The sequence below is a fragment of the Schistocerca cancellata genome, chromosome 1 (assembly GCF_023864275.1).
Source record: "Schistocerca cancellata isolate TAMUIC-IGC-003103 chromosome 1, iqSchCanc2.1, whole genome shotgun sequence".
Classification (NCBI taxonomy): domain Eukaryota; kingdom Metazoa; phylum Arthropoda; class Insecta; order Orthoptera; family Acrididae; genus Schistocerca; species Schistocerca cancellata.
The window spans coordinates 1,250,003,851-1,250,012,010 of NC_064626.1; the positions used below are offsets into that span (position 1 = coordinate 1,250,003,851).

Sequence of the window (8,160 nt, forward strand, 5' to 3'; positions counted from 1 at the left end):
TTCCATCATTTTGCTTGTAGTCTCCAGATGATAGGATTTTTCTTCTACTGATCAATAAGTTCTGCAATTGCAGGTAGCGAATGTACTACATACAACAATACATCACTTGTAAGTAAGAGTATGTAAGACCCATGAAAAATCGTGTGAAAAGCCTAGGATTATCTAAAATCTCGAACAGCACTCTTTGACATAAACTGTACACCTGAAACAAAAATGAACTTTCCATGGCTTTTAAGAGTGATGGCGTTCTCTGGCCCATTGTCACCTAAGAAACATACAGGAAACATCAACTGCAGTGAAGCAACAAAATGCAGTAAGTTTTAGTCAATGTTTATTATTTTGAAGAAATTGAGCTACACCCAACAAATCCGAAGAACATTTATTTCAACTACCATTCACAAAATTAATATTTCGTAAATAAATAATTTTGCATTATGTTCTGTTGACAACATTAATCCCAGGAAGGCGGTTGTACCACAGTTGGTATCTGACTTTGATGTAAACGAAGTAGGTGGTCATGACATCCCATTCTATACTGATGGCTATTTTCTCCTATTCCTAGAACACCTTCCTCTCTTACCTCATTGTCCTTATTATGCTCTTCTATTTTGTATCCTATCATACATCATAGAAGACTCATTTCTATCCCTTCAATTCTCTGTAACTGCTGGTCGTTGAAGTCCATTCTTAAGATTCATAGAGCAGTAAAAACATTATGGAATCTAAGTACTGTCTCGTACCTCGTTTTTTCCAGGAGTCTTCTATTAATCGCACTTTGAAGTTTCATTTCAAGAACATTTTAATAAGCATAAGCGATATCATAGCCTAGGTAGTTAAAAATACTCCAATCCTAGCTCCAATATGTTTGCTCGATTACCCCGATAGCTCTGAAATATCTTTTTCCACAAAAGGCTATAACTTCAGTTTTTGAATATGGTTAAAATACACTGTTTTTCAATTCTACATCTACATCTACATCCATACTCCTGAAGGTGTGTGGCGGAGAGTACTTTGAATACCTCTATCAGTTCTCCCTTCTATTCCAGTCTCGTATTGTTCGTGGAATGAAAGGTTGTCTGTATGTCTCTGTGTGGGCTCTAATCTCTCTGATTTTATCCTCATAGTCTCTTCGCGAGATATATGTAGGAGGGAGCAATATACTGCGTGACTCCTCGGTGAAGGTATGTTCTCGAAACTTCAACAAAAACCCGTACTGAGCTACTGAGCGTCTCTCCTGCAGAATCTTCCACTGGAGTCTATCTATCATCTCCATAAAGCTTTCGCGATTTCTAAATGATCCTGTAACGAAGCGCGCTGCTCTCCGTTGGATCTTCTCTATCTCTTCTATCAACCCTATCTGGTACGGATCCCACACTGGTGAGCAGTATTCAAGCAGTGGGCGAACAAGTGTACTGAAACCTACTTCCTTTGTTTTCGGATTGCATTTCCTTAGGATTATTCCAATGAGTCTCAGCCTGGAATCCACTTTATATGATCATTCCATTTTAAATCACTCCGAATGCCCGCTCCCAGATAATTCACGGAATTAGCTGCTTCCTGTTGCTGACATGCTATATTGTAGCTAAATGATGAAGGATCTTCCTTTCTATGTATTCGCAGCACATTACACTTGTCTACATTGAGATTCAATTGCTATTCCCTGCACCGTGCGTCAATTCGTTGCAGATCCTCCTGCATATCAGTACAATTTTACATGGTTACAACCACTCGATATACCACAGCATCATCCGCAAAAAGCCTCAGTGAACTTCCGAATTTATCCACAAGGTCATTTATGTATATTGTGAATACCAACGGTCCTACGACACTCACCTGCGGCACACCTGAAATCACTCTTACTTCGGAAGACTTCTCTACATTGAGAATGACATGCTGCATTCTGTTATCTAGGAACTCTTCAATTCAATCACACAATTGGTCTGATAGTCCATATCCTCTTACTTTGTTCATTAAATGGCTGTGGGGAACTGTATCGAACGCCTTGCGGAAGTCAAGAAACACAGCATCTACCTGTGAACCCGTGTCTATGGCCCTCTGGGTCTCGTGGACGAATAGCGCGAGCTGGGTTTCACACGACCGTCTTTTTAGAAACCCAAGCTGATTCCTACAGAGTAGATTTCTAGTCTCCAGAAAAGTCATTATACTTTAACATAATACGTGTTCCAAAATTCTACAACTGATCGACGTTAGAGATATAGGTCTATAGTTCTGCACATCTGTTCGACGTCCCTTCTTGAAAACGGGGATGACCTGGGCCCTTTTCCAATCCTTTGGAACGCTACGTTCTTCTAGAGACCTACGGTACGCCGCTGCAAGTAGGGGGGCAAGTTCCTTCACGTATTCTGTGTAAAATCGAACAGGTATCCCAACAGGTCCAGCGGCCTTTCCTCTTTTGAGCGATTTTAATTGTTTCTCTGTCCCTCAGTTGTCTATTTCGATATCTACCATTTTGTCATCTTTGCGTCAATCTAGAGAAGGAACTACAGTTCAGTCTTCCTCTGTGAATCAACTTTGGAAAAAGACATTTAGTATTTCGGCCTTTAATCTGTCACGCTCTGTTTCAGTACCATTTTGGTAACAGGGTGTCCGGATATTTTGTTGTGATCCACCTATCGCTTTGACATAAGACCAAAATTTCTTAGGATTTTCTGCCAAGTCAGTACATAGAACTTTACACTTTACTTTCGAATTCATTGAACGCCTCTCGCATAGCTCTCCTCACAGTACTTTCCGCTTAGCGTAATTTTTGTTCGTCTGGAAGTCTGTGGCTATGTTTATGTTTGCTGTGAAGTTCCATTTGCTTCCGCAATAGCTTTCTAACTCGGTTGTTGTACCACTGTGGCTCTTTTCCATCTCTTACGCTCTTGCTTGGCACATACTCATCTAATGCATATTGTAGGTCCTCAACACTATCTGTACTTGAGACAAAACTTTTGTCAAGTACTTTGAAATCTGCTTTTTGTCGCTTTTGTTAAACAGAAAAATCTTCCTACTTTTTTTAATATTTCTATTTACGGCTGAAATAATTGATGCAGTAACCGCTTTATGATCGCTGATTCCCTGTTCTGCGTTAACTGTTTCAAATAGTTTGGGTCTGTTTGTCACCAGAAGGTCTAATACGTTATCGCCACGAGTCAGTTCTCTGTTTAATTGCTCAAGGTAGTTTTCAGATAACGCACTTAAAAAAATTTCACTGGATTCTTTGTCCCTGCCACCCATTATAAACGTTTGAGTCTCCCAGTCTATATCCGGCAAACTAAAGTCTCCACCCAGAACTATAACATGGTCGTGAAATCTACTCGAAATATTTTCCAAATTTTCCTTCAGGTGCTCTGCCACAACAGCTGCTGAACCAGGGGGCCTATAGAGACATCCAATTTCCATGTTTGAGCCTGCTCTAACCGTGACCTTCACCCAAATTATTTCACATTTCGGATCTCCCTCAATTTCCTTCGATACTATTGCACTGCTTATCGCTATAAACTCGCCTCCCCCTTCAGTGTCCATCCCGTCTCTGCGGTATACATTCCAATCTGAGTTGAGAATTTCATTACTGTTTACGTCTGGTTTCAGCCAACTTTCCGTCCCTAGTACTATGTGGGCATTGTGATCGTTTATTAATGAGAGCAGTTCTGGGTTCTTTCTATAGACGCTCCTGCAGTTTACTATTACCACATTAATATTGTTATTCTCTGTTGCGTTTTGCCTACTACTACCTTGTCGCGTCTCAGGAGGCGTCTTGTCGGGCCTACGGAGGGAATTCTCTAACCTAAAATACCCACATGTGCACTCCATTATTTGTAAGGGTCATATATTTCGTTGTAGTATGTCTCCGCATCTTCGAGTATAGCTTCCTCATCTGAAGAAAGAAATGAATTAAGTACTGTAAATGTCAGTGGGTAGATGTCTTCGTTTTATTTTGCCCTTTATACACATTGTCATTTATGGGTACGTTAAATAGTGTAGGAGATAAAGGAGATACTTGTCTGACTCCTTGTGTGATTCTTCTCATTCCATTACTAATGGCTGAAGCGACGCGTACCTTGATGTTGGCAGCATACAGACTCTGAACTGACCTTATTAAACGCTGAAGAATGCCATGCTCTCCTAAAATTTCCAATAACTGAGACCTCACCTCCCGGTCGAAGGCATTTACATAATCCACACATGCTACATACGTTCGGAGAATAAGTTCTCTTTGCTTTCCTATTATCTAATTTATAGAGACTGAGCTCTACTAACCTTCCGGAACAGAGTCATTGTTCAACATAGATCAATAATCTATGGACTTTTATGAGCATACTACGAGGCGACAAAAGTCATGGGATAGTGAGATAGCTATGTACAGATGGCGGTAGTATCGCGTGCACAAGGCAGAGCTGCAATTTGTACTCAGGTAATTTACGTGAAAAGGTTTTCTACCTGATTATAGCCGCACGACGGGAATTAACAGACTTTGAACGCGAAATGGTAGTTGAAGCTAGACGAATGGAAAATTTCATTTCGGAAATAGTTATGGCATTCAATATTCCGAAATCCGAAGCGTCAGGAGTGTGCCGAGAACACCAGATTTGGGGTATTACCTCTCACCATGGACAATGTAGTGACCAACGTCGTTAACGATCAAGAGCAGCAGAATTTGCGTAGAGTTGTCAGTGCTAACAGACAAACAACAATACGTGAAAAAATAGCAGGACGTAGGAAGAACATATCCGTTAGGACAGTGCGATGAAATCTGGCATTACTGGGCTGTGGCAGCAGACGACCGACGCGAATGCCTTTGCTAACAGCACCACATGTCCTGCAGCGCCTCTCCTGGGAATGTGAGCATATCGCTTGGACCAAAGACGACTGGAAAACTGCGGCCTCGTCAGATTAGTCATGATTTCAGTTGGTAAGAGCTGATGGTAGGGATCGAGCGTGGCGCCGACACAACGAAGTCATGGATCCAAGTTGTAAACAAGGCACTATGCAAGCAGGTGGCGGCTCCATAACGGCTGGGGTGTGTTTACATGGGAGGACTGGGTCCTCTTACCGAAATGAACCTATCATTAACAGGAAATTGTTATGTTCGGCTACATGGTGACCATTTGCCGCTTTTCACTGACATCACGTTCCCAAATAGCGATGGAATTTTTGTGGATGTCACTGCGCCAGGTCATCGGGCAACAGTTGTTCGCGATTGGTTTGAAGAACATTCTGGCCATTTGCCTACCCAGATCACCTGACATGAATCGGATCGAAAATATATGAGACATATTCGAGAGGTCAGTTAGTGCATAAAATCCTGCACCGACAATACTTTCGCAGTTATGGGTGGTTGTAGGGGCAGCGTGGCTCAGTATTCCTGTAGGGGACTTCCAAATTCTTGTAGAGTCCACGCCACATCGAGTTGCTCCACCGTGTCGACAGAAAGGACACCCGATACGATATTATGAGGTATTGTAACCTCCCCCTCACTTATCGACCTTATAGACAGTGAAAAATTAAACCGCGTGTACCTAATGGAAATTTGGGAAAAGCAATCCTCACCGAAGTTAATCTGTCGGTAAAGAGGGAGGAAAGGGTTACATCTAAATGAAAGGAAAAATGCAAATGAAACTGGTGGAAATTTATTTTGAAATAGGGGTAAAGTTAATAAAGAAAGTAATTGTGCGGCCATTACATTAACAATCAACTAGCGGTAATTAGATATTTGAGATTTGGGGGAAATTACGGTCGCCAGTCCTAAGGACAATTACTATAGTAACTGAAAAAGAAAGGTTATTACACATATAATTAGCACTAGAAGCGTGGCAACTGAAGGTTGATACGTGTAGTGTGAAAACAAAGTCTGCCAGAAGTAATAAATTTCGCTACACTCTGACTTAATTTAGCAAAAGGATTAATAGAACCGGAAAATCGAAAGTTAATTTAGTGACTGAAGTTAATAGTGAGCTTTCTTTCTGTAGCACATCGAAATTCAGTAAAATATGGTTAGTTTTGGACTACATCAACAATCATTTCAAAAGCTACTTGAATCTACGCAATGTAGAAATAGTAGATTTAACTTTGAACTTCAATTAAATGATTATGAACAATTAACAATAGTACAATTTAGTACGTACCAAGCTGAGCTGCAGTCACAGGTAAGCTAAAATACGGTAACAAAACTCCCACTCTTAATTTGTGCTTGTGTAATCTAAATATTGTAGCCAGCTATGAATACTTTAACTGAACTTTGAAATTAAGGCAGTGAAATAGAATAATATTGCTTTAATGCTGGCGTTTGAATTTCAACGACACTCGGGTTCATTCCGGAAAAGGAAGGGACCCTGCTTGGTAATGCAATTGGGACAATGAGCAACAAACGTTCATGCTAAGTTGCTGTAATTTTGTGATGCAACAATTTTAAAAGTTTTAAAAGTTGAGGTCTGCCATACAGTTCTGAAACTTTACGTGCTGCCAGTCTTTCTTGTTGGATGATTGAAGGTTTGAAGCCGTCGATCGAGGAGGTGGCGACAGTCACTCAGTGTCGGCCGTCGCTGTTGCAGAAGCTGGATGTTGGCGCGCCTTCTTCTCGACACGGTCACCAGACGAAACGGGCTCTTGATGTGCGCCAGCTAATGCTTCCCGTCCGCGACACCATGTCAGAAACTATCATCGCAAGTCGAGCACATTTACGTGCTGCCCAACCCCGAAAGCGCGGCAACTCGCGGGAGCGTCACGCAACACACCTGCTCCACTCGCTACTCCAACCAGACTCTCCCTCTGCCCGCGCTCCACGCGACAGACTTAACACTACCAAAGATCCTAAACACCCTGGTACTCCACACGACCTATCGACGTATTCGTTCGATAGCATAGTTTTCCGTAGGCAAGACCCAGCGTAAAAATACAAATAATATTTACAAAACAACCAATCAAACATCGACATAAATGAATATATATATATATATATATATATATATATATATATATATATATATATATATATGTGTGTGTGTGTGTGTGTGTGTGTGTGTGTGTGTGTGTACAATCAGTAAAACAATTACAATATATAAATAGACAGAAATGTCATATCTTGAGGTAACAAAACAAGGAAAAAAAATTATAGTACAATAGATGGAAATACGAGGATATGCATTTCCGGCGTTACAGTATCCCATGACTTTTGTCGCCTCAGTGCATTTAACAAGATTGTTTTGTCTTCTACCGGTCACTTTCTATTTACCATGGCCCCTATTTCATCTTCCTAGGATACTGGAGCTCCATTCAGTTCTAAGTGAGCTGTCTCTCTGTTATACAAAGTACAAGGGGAAGAGGAAATACGTTTAATCTTAGTAGTTTCACGAGTCTTAATGCGGCATGTAATGACGAAACGTGGCACTAGAGATCTACTTGATGGTAGAATAAAATTTTCACTCTACAGCGGAGTGTGCGCTGATATGAAACTTCCTGGCACATTAAAACTGTGTGCCGGACCGAGACTCGAACTCGGGACCTTTGCCTTTCGAGGACAAGTGCTCTACCGACTGAGCTACCCAAGGACGGGGCGTGAGTCGTGCTTCGGTAGCTCAGTCGGTAGAGCACTTTCCCGCGAAAGGCAAAGGTCCCGAGTTCGAGTCTCGGTCCGGCACACAGTTTCAATCTGTCAGGAAGTTCCATATCAGCGCACACTCCGCTGTAGAGTGAAAATTTCATTCTAGAAACATCCCCCAGGCTGTGGCTAAGCCATGTCTCCGCAATATCCTTTCTTTCAGGAGTGTTAGTTCTGCAAGGTTCGCAGGAGAGCTTCTGTAAAGTTTGGAAGGTAGGAGACGAGGTACTGGCAGAAGTAAAGCTGTGAGTACCGGGCGTGAGTCGTGCTTCGGTAGCTCAGTCGGTAGAGCACTTTCCCGCGAAAGGCAAAGGTCCCGAGTTCGAGTCTCGGTCCGGCACACAGTTTTAATCTGCTACTTGATGGTCTTTGAAGAGCAACTGTAGGTCCCAACAACGTTGCTTGGCAGTCCCGCACATTTCTCTGATACGAGAGTTATACCAAATGTAAGGTCTCCTACTTTTTTATAAGTACATAGACCAGGTTATTTCTACAATGGTTTACATCAGTTTAGAGCATGAACAGTTAGCTATTTTTCGACATAATCACCATTCCTGTCG

The 8,160-nt window shown here is 41.8% G+C and overlaps 1 non-coding gene across 1 annotated transcript; it reads right to left on the reverse strand.

Annotated features, from left to right (window-relative positions):
• Window positions 1–7,475: 7,475 nt before the first annotated feature.
• Trnas-cga (transfer RNA serine (anticodon CGA)) lies at window positions 7,476–7,552 on the reverse strand. Its single transcript has one exon. It is a non-coding gene; the product is annotated as a tRNA-Ser (tRNA).
• Window positions 7,553–8,160: the final 608 nt, after the last annotated feature.